Raw genomic sequence first — 19,863 nt, forward strand, 5'->3', positions numbered from 1 at the left:
CTCTTAGAACTATTTCCTTTTTTTTTCCTATTGATCTAATTAAGTATTTATTTTATCTTTAAAAATAGCTGTCCTTTTGCTACTTCTTATAGTAATCCCTTTTGTTAAGTCAGACCCTGGGAATACACAGTATGCATATTCTACCCAGGAAAAGGGCAGAGAGTAAAAGAGAGTTAGGAAAACTTGGAAATCTCTCCATGTCTACTTTGTCTAATCAAAATTATACTGATTCAGTAGTTATCTGGAATAATGCTTTCCCCATAAATGCCTAGGCCTTTACCCACCTGAGGATCTCAAAGACATTAACCTAAAGTGAATTAGTAATACTGAAGAAAAAAGAATGAAGCTGGAGGAATAACCCTCCCAGACTTCAGACAATACTACAGAGCTACAGTAATCAAAACAGCATGGTACTAGCACAAAAACAGACAATGAAACAGAATAGAGAGCCCAGAAATAAACCCACAGACCTACTGTCAATTAATCTTCAACAAAGGGAGCAAGAATGTAGAATGGAGAAAAGTCTCTTCAGCAAGTGGTGCTGGGAAAACTGGACAGCTGCATGTAAATCAATGAAATTAGAACACTCCTTCACACCATATACAAACTCAAAAAGGCTTGAAGTCTTAAATATAAGACAAGACATGATAAAACTCTTCTCTGACATAAATCTTAGCAATGTTCTCCTAGAGTAGTCTATCCAGGCAATAGAAATAAAAGCAAAAATTAACAAATTGGACCTAATTAAACTTACAAGCTTTTACCCAGCAAAAGAAACTATAAGCAAAAAAGAAAAAAAATGACAATCTATGGAATGGGAGAAAATATTCGCAAATGATGCAACTGACAAAGGTTTAATTTCCAGGATATATAAACAGCTCATAAAGATTAATAACAAAAAAAGAAACAACCCAATACAAAAATTGACAGAGGACCTAAACAAGCAATTCTCCAGTGAAGGCATGCGAATGGCCAATAGGCAAATGAAAAAATGCTCAATATCGCTAATTATCAGAGAAATGCAAATCAAAACTATAGTTAGGTATCACCTCACACCAGTCAGAATCGCCATCATTCAAAAGTCCACAAATGACAAATGCTGGAGAGAGTGTGGAGAAAAAGGAACCCTCCTACACTGTTGGTAGGAAAGCAGTTTGGTGCAGCCACTGTGGAAAACAGTATGGAGATTCCTCAAAAAACTGAAAATAGATTTACCATATGACCCAGCAGTCCCACTCCTGGGTATATATCCAGAGAGAACTCTAATTTAAAAAGATGCATGCACCCCAATGTTCTTAGCAGCACTATTTACAATAGCCAAGATATGAAACATCTTTAATGTCCAACAATAGATGACTGGATTAAAAAGTTGTGGTATATTTTTACAATGGAAAATTACTCAGCCATTAAAAAAAAAGGAATATAATAATGCCATTTGCAGCAACATGGATGGGCCTGGAGATTGTCATTCTAAGTGAAGTAAGACAGAGAAAGTGTATCATGTCACTCATATGTGGAATCAAAAAAAGAAAAAAGAAAAAAGACACTAATGAATTAATCTATAAAACAAAAACAGACTTGCAGACATAATAAACAATCTTATAGTTACCAGGGGGAAAGCGGGTAGGAAGGGATAAATTTGGGAGTACAAGATTTGCAAATATTTACTAAATAGAAAAATAGATAAAATACAAATTTCTTCTGTATAGCACAAGGAACTATATTCAATATCTTATAATAACCATTAATTAAAAAGAATATGAAAACAAATATATGCATGTTATATGTATGACTGGAACATTATGTTATACACCAGAGGTTGACACACTGTAACTGACTATACTTCAATAGAAAATTTAAAAAGAAGACTCAACAACATGAAAAAAAAAAGTGAATTAGATCCCAAAGTAGTGAGAAGTGTTGGAGAACCAACCTGAGTCCTAGTTAGAACCTGCTGTTTTCTGTCTTCAACTATCTCTATGATCTTAGATAAATGCTCAACATAGCTAGGTCTCCATTTTAGATTTAGACATAACTCATAAGGTTATAATGAGAATTGTATAAATCGATATGTACTTATGCTCATGGTTGAGAAACCAGCTCTGAACTAAAAGCTCATTTCCATGGGAACTTGGACTCAGAATGCTCTTACTTCCTGTCTCTAGGTAGAAACACCAGAAATTGCTTCCCTGTTGTGAATTCGCTCTCAATAATTCTCTCTCAATAATTCCCACATCTTCCTGATGACAGTCAGTAACCAGAACTGAGAGAACAAAATGAAATATTTAAATTTTTCACCTCTTAAATTATCAACCTTTTCCTGTATAAAATTAATATATTCATAAATTTTCCTTTTTTTTTTTTTTTGGAGGGACAGTTTCGCTTCAGTGTGAGGGCAGTGCATCCCTGTGCCTGTGCCCTAGGGTGGGGTGGGGCTTCCCATTGATGCCACTTGGCATGGTCCTGGCCCAGGGCAGTTTGGGAGCTGCCTGGGCTACTTATCTGCCCTTTTAAGGCAGTGCTGGACATGAACAGGTGGGGAACCAGGTGAGTGTAGCCCTCCTTTGCTGGCTCTCGCCAGTTCCTTCTCTGATCCCACTAAAGTCAGACTCTTGTCTTAGTAGGTCCTTTCCTCACCTGAGTCCTTTCAGTTGGGAGAGTGAGGAGGAGAAATGTGGGTACCTAATTAAGTAGCCATGTGACCCTTGCTTCCATGGATGGATGAGGGAAGTACAGTGAGCAGGTGGTACAAAGGGAAAGGAAGGAAAGGTGACTTGTTCAGACTTGGTGGAGTGGGGTCTAGACTTCCTCTGTGTCTCAGTTACCAGTTCCAAGTTAGCATCCTTTCCTCCTTTGCTTTCTTTCCCAATACTTCCCCAACCACCATTCTACCACCACCACAAACTTGAATAACAGCTGAGGTGCCAATCCCTTCCAGCTTCTTTTTCTAGTCGCCATTGATCCAGGGCAGTGGCTGGGATGCACTGGAGAGATGAGTCCCTTGAGAGATGGATGGAGCAACCAGCCCCCCACCCCCACCCCCACCACGAGAGAGAGAGGTGTCAACTTCACCCTGTGGACTCACAAAGGCTTTCTCATTTTCTTATTCAACTTAATAGAAATGCAATGTATGCTTACAAGTGCATTATCTCTTTACGTCCTCAAACTAAACATGAATGAACATAACAAAATACAATATAAAAATACAAATTAGAACAGAGGTTGGCAAACTTTCTGGAAAAGGTCAATGTATAGGTTTCCTAGTTTTTAACAATTTACCACCAACTGGGTGGCTTAAGACAACAGAATATTATTTTCTCACAGTTCTGGGAATCAGAAGGGCAAAATCAAAACATTAGCAGATCTGTATTTCCTCCAAAGATTCTAGGAGAAAATCCTTACTTGCCTCTTCCAGCTTCTGGCGGTTCCAAGAATTTCTTGGTTTATAACTATGTAATTTTAATTTCTGCTTCCACTGTTACATGGCTTTCTCCTCTGTGTCTGTGTGTGTCATCCCCTCTTTTGTCTCTTACAAGAACACTTGTCATTGGATTTGAGGACAACCCTGATAAATCTAGAATGATCTCATCTCAAGACCCTTAATTATTTTTTTCAAGCTAATTGATTTTTTTCTAGTATTTTTTTATTGAGGTATAGTCAGTTTACAATGTTTTGTCAATTTCTGGTGTACAGCAGAATGAATACATATATTCATCTTCATATTCTTTTTCACCATAAGCTACTACAAGATATTGGATATAATTCCCTGTGCTATATAGTATAAACTTGTTTATCTATTTTATATATATTAGTCAGTATCTGCAGATCTCGAACTGCCAGTTTATCCCTTCCACCCCTTTCCCCTCTGGTAACCATAAGTTTGTTTTCTATGTCTGTGAGTCTGTTTCTTTTTTGTAAATAAGTTCATTTGTCTTTTTTTTTTAGATTCCATATGTAAGTGATATCATAAGGTATTTGTCTTTCCCTTTCTGGCTTACTTCACTTAGAATGGCATTCTCCAGGACCATCCATGTTGCTGCAAATGGCATTATTTTATCATTTTTTATGGCTGAGTAGTATTCCATTGTATAAATATACCACAATTTCTTATCCAGTCATCTGTTGATGGACATTTAGGTTGTTTCCATGTCTTGGCTACTGTTAATTTTATCTTCAAAGACTCCTTTTTCAAATCAGGTAACATTCACAGGGCTGGATATCTTTTTTGGGGGGCCACCATTTAACCCATTACAGTCAGATAGTGAGTATTTTAGGCTTTATGGGCCATAAATGTTGCAACTACCTTATGTCTCAACTACTCAACTCTTCCATTGCAGCATGAATACAGTCATATACAATCTATAAATAAGTATGGTTGTATTCCAGGAGAATTTAATTTATGGACACAGATTTGAATGCCATAGAAATTTCACATTACAAAATATTCTCCTTTTTATTTTCTATCAGGCATTTAAAAATGTAAAACCCGTTCTTTGCCCATAGGCCATTTAAAAAGAACAGACAGCACGCCACATTTAGCTTATAGGCTATAATTTGATGATCTTGAGTTAGAATTATAGAATATATTTTAAATCACCTTGACTTGTTTTTGGAGGTCTCCAGTAATCATATTATCTCTTCTCTGTCTTTATTATTCTAAAGGTTTCTGTGTCTTTTGACACAATTTGTGACTGCTCTTCTTTTCAAAGCTCTTTCTCCAGCCATGTGACTATGATAACATTTAAATGTGGCTTCACACGAGATATGATAAGGGAGGGTAACGTGATTTTCTAAGGCAGGAAGGTGATGGTCTTGACCTTATCTATGTGTATTGGAGCTATGTGACCCAAAAGAACAGGATATGGTGACCTCTAAGAAAGGAGTAGAACCTTCCACAAATGAGCTGGGCTAGACATTTTTTGTTGTTGGGGGGGTGAAAAAGATGTTTATTCAGGCTTGATCCCTTGATACAGCCATACATGTAAATATATATAATTAAAATTCAGAAAAATAATAATCAGGTTGGTGTGACCTCCCTTCTTCCCCTTAAGCACAGCCTTCCCAACTGGCACCATTCCTGGGTGCTACTTTCAAAATCCTGGAGTGGGGAATACAGGGGTCACTTCTTGGCAGCTTTTGCCTGGGCTGCCAAGTCTGTGTTGTGTTGATGGGGATGGGAGATATATGGAGCTAATAACACTAGACAGAGACAGAGAGAGGAGAGAAAAGGGAAAGAAGGGTGTGTAAGCAAAAAGAAGGGGAGATGGGGGGAGGGAAGGGAAAAGAAGGGAAAGACAGAAAGATGAAATGAAGGTAGAAGAGGAAGTTAAAGCCAAATGAGGTTTGTCAGGCCATACCAGGAGAGAGGGCAATGAAAGACATCTTAGCACTGAGGAGAATTAAGATTTGTTAGGAACTGAAATCTGTTTCTTCTGTACAGCACAAGGAACTATATTCAATATCTTGTAATAATTTTATTTTATCTTGTAATTCAATTTTATCTTTGATGAAAAAGAACATGAAAACCAATATACGCATCTATATGCATCACTGGGACATTATGCTGTACAGCAGGAATTCACACATTGTAACTGACTATACTTCAATATTGAAAAAAAAAAAAATGGAGAGAGCATCCCTGAGAGCCAAGGGCAGGATGGACAACAGTAGGTCTTAAGGAGAGTTCCTGACGATTTGGTTATGTTTTAAATGGAAGACAAGATGTTTTCCAACATAAACAAGGTAAGTTGTGTTTAGTGGGCCTTTCCTTTGGTATGGAGGCCAGGAGGACCATGCTTGGTATGAATTTCTGGGAGCAAAGGAAGGGGGAAAGCATATGACTTCTGGAGTAGAGGGGAGTTTCCTCAGGCCACTGTGACTGAGCTGGGAAGTGGACTGGATGTGGCCTCTGAAGCCAGCAGCACAGGGTGGGCCAGAAGTGGTGATGGGGTCACCAGAGGAGCCGAGCCGTGCTTTGGAGAGTGGCCAGGGGGACTCCTCTGTCAGTAAGGGATGCAGGGTGGATGGACAGGGAGAAACTGGAGCAAGAAGACCAGAGAACAGAAGACAATTTAGAGTACTCGGGAGGAAGAAACTTTCTGCTACTCTTCAAGGCTGTTCTGTCTGGTCTAAGAACTAAATTGACAAAAGTTTAATAACATATGTATATGGGAGAGACCCAGAAGAATTGAGGAACTTGCAACATGGCCAAAACCCTCACCTTCATACCATCTTCAGCTAGAAACAAAAGAGAACGTTGAGAGAGGGAAGGTGGTCTGGGGCATCAAAGGGGTGGAAGGCCATGGAGATGGAAAAGCAAGTGTTTGATAAACAGATGTTTGCTGGGCCATGCAGAGGTAATGGGACACAGAGAGGAATTTTAACAGGCTTTGCTAGGTTCCTCCCTGTCCATACACTTAGTTCATAGCATAGTGATCTATGGTGAGAGCCCCTTTCCTGGAACAGGTCCTCTGTCTACATGATTTTAGGCAGTTAGGGGGACAGGCAGAGTTTCTTACTTACTCTTTTGGGGCTTGAATATTTTCAGGTCAAAATAATCTGCATGCCAGAGATATTTCGGAGTCGCAAGTTTTGCTTCCCTGCAGTGGCCTCTGGCCACAGTTGATGAAAAGGAAAGAAAAGGTGGGAAACCCTGTTTTGGAGAAGGACCAAGGCTGGGTGGCTAACAGGCTGGACTTTTTTTCACTCAGCTGGTGCTGGCTTTGATCCTGAATTACCCCAGTGTTTTTGGTTAGGCTGATTCTCCCCCTGGGGCCAATCTTTCAGTCTGAAATCTCCCAGAGCAGGCAGCTTCAGCAACACAGTCCTCCCTCATGTCATGCTCAGCCTGGAGGGTCTAACTCCTCCCCAGTGGGCTCTTCGGCAGTGTTGTCGGAGGGTTTCAGGAACAGGATGTTCATACCTCATCAGCAATAGTGTGACACTGATTGTTGGAATCCAAGGGGAAGCCAGGAGCCCAGAAGGAAGGCAAGGCCAGGCTTAGACTTCCTATGGGTCAACCACCATTTTGGGCACTAGGAGGGGCACCCAAGGGAGCTCGTGTTCTGCACAGCCAGTCTCCACCTTCAATTAACTGCTGTCCTTTAGTTAACCAGCAAGCTTAGCCTTTTCTGAAATCCTGCAGCCAGGATAGTCCTTTACCAAGGCTGACAATGTCCTTATGTAGCAGGGACCACCCCAGGCATTTTCTGTGTACAACACCCTGAATAAAACTGTTTACAGTCAGCCAATTTGGTAAAAAGTTGAATGAGTCTGATTAGAGTATTCCTATGATGCCCATGACCTATAGTTAGCATAAGTAGGAGAGAGAACGTTGAGTGCAAGGAGACAGATTCTTGCCCATAGAAGTTAAAACTGTCTCCTCTGTTTTGCTCCCTGCCCAGATCTTCTGCCCTGATAAATTCAAAGGGTTAACAACCACATGGAAGGGAATGGGGACTGTGTTGTGTGAATTTCAGGATTCTTGCCATTGCTTCTCCCCCAGTGGCACACACTTACTCTTAAGAATTAAGAGTTTTGTTTTAATAGTTTTTGTTCTGATTCTAAAAATGAATCCTAGGTCTTTAGATCTGGAAGAGACTTCAGAGCGCAGCCAGCCAACCCTGGTATTTGACAGATAGGGTCAGTGACCCTCAGAAGGGAGAAACTTGCCTGGTTGTGTTACCACATTTCAGTGTCAGGACAATCTTTCCTATCGGCAATCTTTCATAATGCCCCACTGAGGTATGTATGACATCAGAAGATTCCTGTCAACTTCTGTTTCCATGCTATGCCAGGGTGTCTCACTAGATTCAATCAAGGTGATTGCGACAATTGTGTCATTCCCAGTCTTCTCTGCTGCTCAACTTTTGCCTAAAACAACCCTTTCAAGAGGTCTTAGCCGCATCTTTCTTTAGGATTTAATAGCCATTGGTCCATCAGCTGAGTGATGGAGTGTGTAGTCTGCTGTCCCAGGGAGCATGTCACTATCCCCTTAGAAGTGACTTACCCCAGTGGGAATAGAATTTGAGTGATTAGGAGAGCTACGATCTAAAGTCATGTTTAGTGGTATTCACCAATTGTGTATCAAGCATTAATTGAACACCTAGTGTGTACCAACTGCTAAGCTTGATGTTTTCAGAGTTAAGAGTGAGACTTCTGACATTTCAACCCATGGCCTTTTGGCTGAAATGACAGCCTGGATGCTCATTTTTCAGGGTTCCCATAGCCCTTCGAGCACACATTTATTAAAGTTCTCACTGTATTGTAATTCAATGCTATCATGTTTCTTTCTTTTTTTTTTTTCACTAAACCCCAAGCTCTTAAAAGCAACTCAGTGTCATCCATCTCTGTGAACCTTACCCCTGGCAGTGCCTGATATTTCATAGATGCTTAACAAATATACTTTGTAGGGATAGAAGAAAGAAGGAATGAATGTGGGGCTAAGCCCATTATGTTATTACCACTGGACCCTTGTCACTGAAATGTTCCCACCAAAGATTTAAAGAAATGTCAGTACTGTGACCATTTGAAATCTCAACAATAGAGGCCAAGGACAATTGAAATGTCAGCTGTTTTGGGTCATGTGCCAAGCATCCCACAGTTATGTTTGCTGAGGTGGGGGGGCTTCCAGCTAAGTTCTGGGAAGGAACACAGTATTTATTTAAGATCTAGTGTCTACTTACACACAGGAAAACACTCTGCCACCTCACTTTGCTTGAAACTGGAATTCTGGTCTCCAGTTGATGGCTGAGACAATGCAGGGCATTGCAAAACATTTCAGATTGGTTGGTTTCCCTGGCAGCTTAGTTTGCTTGCGTCAAAAACACAAACACAGAGCAGATCATGTTTCTGTATTAACAAGCCTGCAGAACCTGCCTGGGGATGAAAAACTGGTACTACAGAGGAAGTGATGGGGAAATATTTTAGGGACATTATCTCAGGGCCATCATTTTAACAAATTGTTTGTTAACATATTGCCTGGAATTGGGCCAGAACTAAAAACACCACCATCTGTTTATATAGTGGCTTATGGTTTATAAAACATTTCACAGTCATTATCACACTTTTTTGGCAACTGCTACCCTACTTTGTAGATGAGGAAATCGCGAGTCACTGGGGTTTGTTGATTTCACATAGTAACTGGTGGGTCGCATGTGTACTGTCTCCTCCATGGTTATTAGCATCACAAGAAATTCGAAGATCCTCACCCCAAACTTGGCACTCTCCAGTTCCACTAAAACTACCCTTGCCATGGTGATCAGCAATCTCCTAGAAGCCAAATATCATGGACTCTTCTATTTTTATCTTGCCAGTGCTTCTGTAACAAATGAGCACGTGGAATACTCCCTACTTCTTAAAGGCAGTCTTCTTTGGTCTCTGTGATGCTGTTCCCTCCTGGTTTTCCTCCTCTATCTTAAAACACACCATCTCAACCTCATTTACTGGCACCTCTGTCCCCAGGCACAATATGAATGTTGGTCCTCTTTGGCCCTTTCCTCTTTGTGCTCCACACTCTCCTAGGGAATCTGCAACCATTAACTTCAAAGTGGTAACTCCCAAATCTCTGCTACCAATCTCTTACATGAATTTAAGTTTCCTTTTTTTTTTCTAGTAAAGGAATATTTAGTAGTTTCCTTCATATAGATTTCACATAATTCAATAAGTGTTATTTCTGAATATTACATAGTTTCATGACTACTGTGATATGATTTGGTTTCCATTATGTTTTATAAATGGCTATGCTAGTATGTAAAAAAGCTATTGTCTTTACACATTTGTTTTGAAGCCAGCTTCTGAAATCTCAGATTAGTTTTATCTGTTTTTCAGTTGATTCTTTTTGGTTTTGCAGATAGACTACTATCTGCACATAATGATAGTTTTCTCTTATTTTATGTTCTTTATGCCTCTTACTCCTTTTCTCATCTTAATTGCATTGGCTAGCTCCCCTAAAGCAATATTACCACTGGCAATAGTGGTCATTAGGCTACTTCAGTGTTTCATCGTAAAGCTTAGTATCATTTCACCACTAAATTAAATGCATGTATATACTTTATTTTATTGGTGGCATATCATTCTATTTCTATTTTACGTTAGAAAATGATGTTAATTTTTATTAAATGTCTTTTAATTATATCTTTATATATAAAATGATAGTTTTCTCCTTTGTTCTAATCATCTGATAGATGATGTTAATAGAGTTTCTAATACTGAATTGCCTTTGCAGTAATTTTTTTTTTGGAAAGAGCCTATTTAAGAACTTAAATTTTTATTTAGCTCAACTTAAATTTTTATTTAGCTCAGGGGACTACATGTTAAATTTATTAATTATTGCTTCTCCCTCTAGAGTTCCTATTAACACTGTATTTTATCTCCTAAACCTATCCCTTCATATCTCTTACTATTTTTTATGTATTATATTTGTTTTGTCTTGCTTCTGGATTTTGGGGAAATTTCTTAAACTGAACTTTTGAGTCATTGATATGATTTTCTACACTATCTGATCTATTATTCATTACTACTACTTGCAAATTTGAAATTTACAACTTGAATTTACAAATTTATGAGATAAATGTATAATTTTAAAAGTTAAATTAATTTAGAAATTGAAATGTTTAAGAGCAATATTTCCTGACATCAGATTGTTGCTTTTAGATGGGTGGGTGCTGAAATCCCAAGTTTTTTTGAGAATATGAATCAATTTTATTTTGTTTCTTTTCATATCTTACGTTTTGGAATAAACTTGCTTCAGAGAATATTTGCTCTGATCTTTCATATGTATTTCCTTCTTTCAAATCACTGAATCATTTCATATATCTGGTGATTTTTCTGTTTGTTCAACTTTCCTGAGAAAGTCCTATTCATGGTTGTGAATTACAGTGGCTTCCATCAGAGACCATGAGGATGTGTATTCTATTCTTAAGTTTAAGAAAAAGAGAAAAGGTGGATCTGCAGCTTTAGTTTGTAGGAGTATCATTGGCTGGGAAGACTGGGAAAAGACTACAGCTAGAAACATCTGCACATGTGCTAAATGATTTCTTCCAGGCCATGGTGAAGTCCATGGTTATCTTGGAACCCCATAAGATGTGCCCACATTTTAATTATCACACCTCTCAAGGCTGGAAGTGTTCCATCCATAAGCTCCCTCTGTATTTCCTGAACCTTTATGAAAACCATGCCTTCTGTCCCAGTGACAGCCCTTGGAGTCCTGGGCCTGCTGCTCGAAGTTAGGAACATTTGTGCCAAGTTAGAATTCCCCTCAACTATGGAATCTAGGAAAGTAATTACAACCAAAGGCAATCTCATCGCAGGGAGTTCCACTGCTGGGCAGATGGGGAGCCACTCCCCCTCTCTTGCCATGATTACTGGCAATAGAGCACTCCCTCTGTGCTCTGCCCATGGCCTCCCTGTTTGAAGACCTTCTGAGCTGGGAAGTCAGAGTGATCTCTGCTGGGATCAACTCCTTCATTTGCACAGAACTCAGGGCATTGGTCCATCAGTTAGTGAAGACCACCAGCACCACATTTTTTACAACATATTAGGCAGTATAATGCCATAAGTGCTCAGTGTCTAGAGCCAGACTCCTTGGGTCCAAACATTAGCTCTTCTTCTAGCTGTGGGCTGGATGGACTTCGTAGCCTTCCCTGTGCTGTGGCCTCTTCATCTGTAATAGAGAAATAATAACAACCCATCAGTGTGGATAATGGTAGCACTTCCCTATCAAGAAGTACCATGATGCTGAGCATTTCCTTCCAGACAGTGACTACACACAGTCATGCTCAGTCGTGTGAATGCAAAAAGTGTCAACACTTCAAGGAAGTTCAAGGAAGTTCAAGGAAGGTGTCCTTTCCCGATGGTTCTATTTTTTTATATTTCTTTGGCTATTTCCATGGAAACTTGAAAAAGAGAAGAGTTAAATGTATAGACTTAAATGTCCATCTTGTCCCAGAAGTTTTAAAGTAATCTTTCTGAAATGAAAGCTGATCACTTTACTCCCTGATTTAAATCTTTAAATGATGGTCCATATCAAAGAGGGTAAAATTCAAACTCTTCGGTGATATCAACAAGGCCACTTGGAATCTTGCTCACCTTCTGGTCTGGACTCTAACCTATTTCTCTCTCACACCCCAGGCTTCAGCCCAACTGACCTCTGCAGGGTCTCTGCTCACGTGGAGCCTTCCACCTGGAAGCCCTCCTCCCACCATCTTCTCAGCACCCTTGCACCTTATTGGCTCTGCTGCAATTCTGAAGGCTCACTTCCAGGTATCCCCTCCTCTGTGAAGCCCAGAATTGCACCAGCAGGCCCTTCCTTGGTATCCACACTGCATCCAGTGCAGGTCTCTCCATAATATGCCTATGAAGCTTTGTTCTCAACTGCCATGATTGTTGGGACCAACTAGGGAGCTTATTAACAAGTACAAATAATGGCTCCGGAAGATTCCAGTTCATTAGGGTAGAAATGGGGTCCAGGAATCCATATAATTGATAAAACAACTGAGGTGATTCTGAAGACCTGTCAAGTCTGGATTAATGGTACCTGTTCTCTAGTTAACATTCTCTGTTTAACAAGGCTCCTTTCTGGGTGGGCCCTCCTTTCTGGTTGACCTGCCCTCCCTTTTGGTTAGTGTAGCCTCCTCTCTGGTTAACTTGCCCTCTTCTCTGGTTCATGTGCTCTACTGTCTCTAATAAGCCATGGATTCCTTTTAAGCAAGCACCATGTCTTATCTGTCTTATGTCCCCAGCACCTAACACAGTTCCAGGCACTTAGAAACATGCTACATGAACAAATGATTAAGTGATTTGCCTGTCTCTTAAGTGTTCCAGCCTCCAGCCTCCCAGGTGTTTCTGTCTTTTCATTCACTCATGTTCATTTCATTTCAGTCACGTTCATTGCTTTTGCCCACTTCCACTTGAATGTCAAAGACTTAATTGAGGAACTTATAAGCGAGGCAGGAACCATTGTTTCTACTTTGGCAACATATGCCAGACTTCCTTGCCAGACTTACTGTGAACCTTCTGTCCTCTTGAGAAAGGAAGCCTGGGGGATCAGAGGGGCTGTTGTATAGCAGCCTTCTCCCAAGACTTAAATGTTTGGCAACTTCAGGCTTGGCACAAGGATTGCCATGAGGAATTGGAAAAAAAAAAAAAAACAACTGAATACCCAGAAAGCATGAGCCAGCACCTTAAATGGACTTAGTGGTGAGCCAGACAGGAGATAGGAGCAAGGGTGGGGACTCTAGGGCTGAGCCAGTCTCTCGTCCTCTAGCCTCCCCTGACTGTGTTACTTAGGCAAGTCATTACTCTGAACCTCAGTGTTCTCATCCATAAAAGAGGGATGAAAATGGGTTATCATGGGGTTGTTATTAGAATAAAATGAAATAGTTTATGTGAAAGCATCAAGTATAGTGTAAGAAATGTTTCCTCTCTCCTTCCTGTCATATCTTGGACCTTGGCCTGGAAAATACCAGCGGAACAGTAGAGAGCAGCTAGACACTTGGGCTTGGGCTCTCGTAGTGGGATGGGGAGAGAGAGTGGGGTGTGGAGCTGCAGGAAACCGGAGAGTTTGATCTAGCAAGTAGACCACAGTCCCAGATGTATGCAAAACAGACCATTGAGATAGACCAGGCAAGCCACCTTCTCAGGATATCCAAGAATCTTCAAGAATTGAGTCACTTTAACAAGAGATGGTGTTACACATTTCTGGCACAGATCAGTGTTCTTTGGGGGAAGGGCCCATACACCATTCATCTGTGGAGTTCTACTGTCTGATTGAGTGCTTGATAGAGGACCAATGAATATCTGTAAATTGAAGACAAAGGTATAACATGACACCATCCCTCCCTTGTTCTTTCCTAGCTCCCTTCAGTCCTCTAGATCATGAGTGATGTGAACAAGTTGATGTTTACTGAGGGTCATACAGACCTTTTGATCCATGCCCTTGTCCACACACCTGGATGTGCTTAAGTTGTTTCAGACAGACCTCTGTGTCCCATGCTATCCTTCACAGTACCCTGGATCCACAGCAGCTTCTGCCCATGTGGCAACTTGGAGCTTTCTTCTCTCAGATAAACTTATAAGTGGTGCAAAGACCCTTTATTAAGTAGGGTTTCTTGTTGGAGGGGCATCAAGCCCTGTTTAATGTAGCAGGAGAAAGTTGTCGTTTGAAGCTCCAACTGTTTTCTAAGGAGGGTGGGTTCCATCTTGAGTTGGCTTTGTTTTTGCTGAGACCTTGTGGATTTGGATTTGCAAACTGGAAGAACTGCAGTGTTTCACATTCTGAAGGGAGAGGGACGTGGGACTTCTGAGGCAATCCAAGAGGAGAAGAGAATCAACAAGATGATGTGTTACTCAGTGAGACTCTCCTGTGATCTCAAAATCCCTAGTTCTTACTAGACTCACCAACTTGTATGGGAATCAGTCAGAAATGAGTTTTGCAGGGGAAAGGTATATCTCAGTGGTAGAGCACATACTTAGCATGCACAAGGTCCTGGGTTCAATCCCTAGTACCTCCAATAAAGTAAATAAATAAACCTAATTACCCCCTGAAATAAAAATAAAATAAATGACAAAACTTTTAATAGACTTTATTTTTTAGAGCAGTTTCAGGTTTACAGCAGAACTGAGCAGAAAATACAGAGTTCTCACATAGCCTTCCCCACCCACACCTATACACTCCCCTACCCTCAACACCCCTCATCAGTGTGGCATATTTGGTTCAACTGATGAACAAACATGGACACATTATTATCAACCAAAGTCCATAGTTGACATTAGGGTTCAGACTTGTATATTCTATGGGTTTTGACAAATACATAACGACATGTAGCCACCACTATAGTATCCTGCAGAATAATTTCATTGCCCTAAAAATCCTTTGTGCTCCAACTATTCAACATTTTTAAGTGAGTTTTGCATCCAGGGAAGTGAGGGGGGAAATAGTCTATGCAAGTAGGAAGTAGTCATAATGGGAACCATGAAAAGAAAGACCATGAGAATCCCCGCATATCATGAATAGGGCCTTGGACTTGACCAAGATTACAAAACTAAGAGTTTGAGCCAAATTAACCTGGACCACTGAAGGGCAAGGCAGGGACATCTCAGGTGATACCTGCATCCTCTGAACCTGGCATTATTCTCGACACCACAAGGAATGCGTAATCAGCATTTGTGCTGGTCCTCATCCTTAAGGAGCTTAACAGTCTCTCTGCACATAAAAAGATACAAAGCGATTAGACAACATACTTTCAAGCTGTGTTTTAGTTTCAGTGGAGATGATCAGAGAAAAGTCTTGAGCAGGGTTTCTTGAGGGAACAACCTGAGTTGAATCTTAAAAGGGAGATGACAGGATTGGATTTGGCAGAATATGGGAACAGCTTTTCCAAGAGCTCTCTGTCAGAATCTAAAACACACCAGCCAGGAAGTGCCCAAGAAAGAAAGAAAGAAAGAAAAAAAAAAGCAGCTCTGTCTGCTGCTCATTTTAAGCACGTGCTTCTGTACACAGACATAATCTGCCACCGTAAACTTTGCAGGCAAATTGGGCTTCCTTCTTCTTATAATGACTTTTTAAAGTCATTTCTCCAGATGGACATTTACCTGACTTGGTTCTTTTTCTGAAATAAAGCAAAACAAAAACAAGCAAGAGTGCTCGCTTTGCCAGCACATATACTGAAATTGGAATGATACAGAGAAGATTAGCATGGGCCCTGCACAAGGATGACATGCAAATTGGTGATGCATCCCATAATTTTGGCAAAAATAAAAATAAAAAAAATTTTCTATGACTTCTAGCATCCTACCCTCATTTCCATTTGCCCTTGGTCTTTCTGAACTGAGTGGAAGAATGCATGTACATACCACCCACTCAGCTCTCTCCTCCTAGTAAAGTGTGTAGTGTGTCTACACACAATAGAGTGGGCTACTTGGAGAAATTCCAAGTTATAACTTCCAAAGGCTGGTGGGTAAAATTGAGTATTTCCATTTCCACTGTGGCCCAGAAAGGCAGAGTTAATCTTACAGTATCCAAAAAGTGACTGCTCAGTATGATGGGACTTCAAGTCCCATTTTAACAGAAACATGTTGATTTAAAAGGAACAAAAGCAGGTTTCTGAATTATATGTCTTCTCTCCCCATTAACAAACTAGACACGTATGGGCTACATTTTTATTTCCATTCTGCTGAGGGTCATCGACCAGGGCTGTTGTGTTACCTGATGTCTGATCTTTCTAATGCTAACCTCTCTGCCTCACTGTTTTCCTCTCCTGAATGAGATGTTAGTGTCTTGGCTTTGTCTCAACTAAACTTATGATTCATGTTTTTAATTCTTCACCAGTGGAGCCCCTCAAATCCTTTATCTTCAGCTCAACAGGAAAGTAACCTTGTTACTAGAATATTGAATGCTGATCATTTATTTGTTTATATGTGGGGGAAAGAAAGATCTGAAATACTCAGTTATGAATGCATTAGTCCCTGGTTCTCTATGTTGGGAGGGTGGGGAGCCCAGTGTGGCTGAAATTCATAGAATGATGCTGGTTTACAAAGCTTCACCAAGCAGGGAGGAAAGAACACCTTGGCCCATGGGTCAGACAGAGCTAACCAGAACCATTGTTATATCTTTGTGGCCACAGCATGGAAGCCAGAGCATAGATTCTCCTCCACCACTCTCATCTTAGCAGAAAAATTACACATGCTGATGTCAGACAGCTCAGACTCAGATCTTGCCTGATCCCTAACTCCAGCCTAAAAGACCTGTTCAGACACCTGGCTCTGCCCCAACTCCTCACTAGCAATGGGACCTTAGGCAAATGATGTAATTGCTTTGTACCTCAGTTTCCTGATGGGCAAACTATAAGCAATAATACTTGGGTAACAGAGCACTTTACAGGAAATAATAGCCATGAAGATTCCAAAATGATGCTGGACAGCTCCATTTGTTAAGCATTTCATGTTGAATGCTTAAACCCATGCTCATTTCATTACCTTTTCCTTTCAAAGGCTGAATTCATACTTTGACTGTTCAATGCAGAGGTGGGCATTCTATGGCCAATGGGCCTAATGCATTCCAGCTCTGTTTTTATAAATGAAGTTTCACTGGGACACCACATGTGTGTACTTATATGTTGCCTGTGGCTTCGGGCACTCTACAGCATTTGAGTGAAAGATGGCACAATTGAGTAGCTGCAATAAAGATCATATGAGGGGTCAGATCAAGATGGCAGAGTAAAGGGGAGAATATAGTTCAGTGGTCAAACTCTTGCTTAACATGCACAAGGCCCTAGGTTCAATCCCCAGTACCTCTGTTAAACAAATAAGTAAAAATTCAATTACCCCCATCCATCTCCTCCAAAAAGAAACAAAATTTAAAAAAAATAGATAGCAGAGCAGGAAGACATGGAACTCACTTTCCCCCACAAACACATCAAAAATACATTTACATGTGGAAAAATAATTGGAAACAAACTGGAAACTGGCAGAACCTGTACAACCAAGGCTGTAAGAAAAATTCACACATAATTGAGTAGGAAAGGAAGAAAAGCAATGAGGTTCAGACCTGTGCCCCTGGGAGGGGACTCAGAGAGGATACACGGCCAGAGACCCACCAAGTGGAATGAGTTACGAGAGCCATAGATGGATCCTCTAGTCCTGGGGTCCCATGCAGGGGAGACAAGCCCCCTTGGCTGGTTGGAGGACCAGTGAGACAGTGGGGAGGCTGAACTCCACTCATAAGGAGGGCATGCTCGCTGGCTTGCCCCCAAGGCAGAGTGGACAGGATGGGTAGAAGACTGCTCCAATGGCTGCCGGGTTCCCTGCAGCTGCATCAGTTTTGCTCCAACCAAGCCAAGTGAAGGCTCCAACCTCACTCACTCCACATCACACCTTGACACAGGATCTAAGGTTGCCACAACCAGGGAGAAAATCCAGCCATGGGATCCAGAAGTGACCCAGTCTCAGGATGGATCCTGGGTGGGGTGGCAGTGACTACTGTTGGTGCTTACTCAAACAGCACATGAGACATATCCCAGAACTCTGATGGTGACTGCCCTACCACAGGTCACACCCTGATATAGTTGAGTCCACTTAGGTCCACCTGCCCCGCAGAGCAGCTCTACAATGGGTGGGGTGGCAGAGGCCGGGGAGTGATCACAGTGAGAGATAGAGGGGGACTTGGAATCGAGGCTGTGTCTGAGCAGAATGAGAGAAATAATTGTTGACACCTGCACAAGCAGTGCTATGGAGAGAGCTTGGACCTCTGTGGCCAACAGGAGCCGACAGCTCACGGGGGCCACTCCAGGGCAAAAGTCCTGGTGCTGGGAGAGGGAAAGCACTCAGTTAAAGGGAAAAGAGCCAGCTCAGACCTGATCCTTGGGGCTTCTGCTCCAGCAACTTGGGATCAGACCCTGACCCTGATAGGGCGGTGATGGCCACTAAGGAGAGGGGAAGCCTTAGTTCACTCTCAGCTCCAGCTTTAGCCCCTCCATCTCCAGGTCCACCTCCTTTCACCTCCAATCACATCTTGAGGAAAGTTGTGACTTGTGTCCGTGTCAAATCCAGCTCTCCCACCAAAGGCATTGGGCACACACAGTCTGTATACTGATGCCCCCAAATAAGGACACTCTATCAAGACCACAATAGGTAAATATGTTACTTAAATTCATAGAGGTAGAGAAAGTTAGGCAAAATGAAAACACAGAGGAACTAGCTTTAATTGAAAGTGCAAGAGAAAACTCCTAAAAAATAAGCAATGAAACAGAAGTAAATGACTTATCAGATCTTCAAATGCAAAACATTCATAATAAGAATGTTAACTAAATTAAGACCAAAACCAAAGACACTACAAAATAATAAAATTATCAACCAAATCTTTGATGAATATAGATGTGAAAATCCCCAATAAAATATTAGCAAACCAAATCTAACAATATATAAAAAGTATACACCATAATCAAGTGGGATTTATTCCAGGGATGCAAGGATGGTTCAGAATTCACAAATCAAGCAAAGTGACGCAGCACATTAACAAAAGGAAGGCTAAAAATCATATGATCATCTTTTAAAATGAGCAGAACTGAATAGATTGTCAGAATGGCCATCATTAAAAAGAACACAAATAGCAAATGTTGGCGAGGATGTGGAGAAAAGGGAACCCTCCAACAGCATTTGTGGGAAAGTACATTGGTGCAGTCACTGTGGAAAACAGTATGGAGATTTCTCAAAAAACTAAAAATAAAACTACCATGAGACTCAACAATTCCACTTCTGGGTGTATATATATATTAAAAAAAAAACAGAAACACTACTTTGGAAAGATATGTGCACCCCAATGTTCATAGCAGTGTTATTTACAATTGCCAAGATATGGGAGAAACATAATTGTCCATCAACAGATGAATGGATAAAGAAGATGTGGTATGCAAACACACACACACACACGCACACAGAGAGAGAGAGAGAGAGAGAGAGAGAGAGAGACATGAATACTACTCAGCCATAAAAAAGAATGAAATTTTGCCATTTGAAGCAATCTGGATGGACTTGGAGGGCATTATGCTAAGTGAAATAAGTCAGAGAAAGGCAAATACTGTGTGATATCACTTGTATGTGGAATCTAAAAAATACAATAAATTAGTGAATAAAACAAAAGAGAAGCACATTCACAGATGTAGAGAACACCATGGGGAAAGGGAAGAGGGGAGGAGCAATATAAGAATAGGAGATAAAAAAAGGATTATTATGGAATTTGAAATAATGTGTGTGAAACTTTTGAAAACTGTAAAGCACTACAGAATTTAAAGACTTTCATTCAATAAAATAAGTAAATTTTTAAAATCACATGATCATCTTAATAGACACAGAAAGAACACTTGACAA

The 19,863-nt window shown here is 40.7% G+C and overlaps 1 protein-coding gene and 1 non-coding gene across 2 annotated transcripts in view; both read left to right on the forward strand.

The window, feature by feature from the left end:
* LOC140695390 (substance-P receptor-like) overlaps positions 1-19,863 on the forward strand; it is a gene marked incomplete at its 3' end in the record, with an annotated part of 151,430 nt that overhangs the window by 47,750 nt on the left and 83,817 nt on the right. The gene's annotated exons all lie outside the window — the stretch shown is intronic.
* On the forward strand, positions 15,640-15,746 carry LOC140695393 (U6 spliceosomal RNA). The gene has a single exon (XR_012071119.1). It is a non-coding gene; the product is annotated as a U6 spliceosomal RNA (small nuclear RNA).

This window comes from Vicugna pacos, unplaced genomic scaffold (genome assembly GCF_048564905.1).
Source record: "Vicugna pacos unplaced genomic scaffold, VicPac4 scaffold_202, whole genome shotgun sequence".
Classification (NCBI taxonomy): Eukaryota; Metazoa; Chordata; class Mammalia; order Artiodactyla; family Camelidae; genus Vicugna; species Vicugna pacos.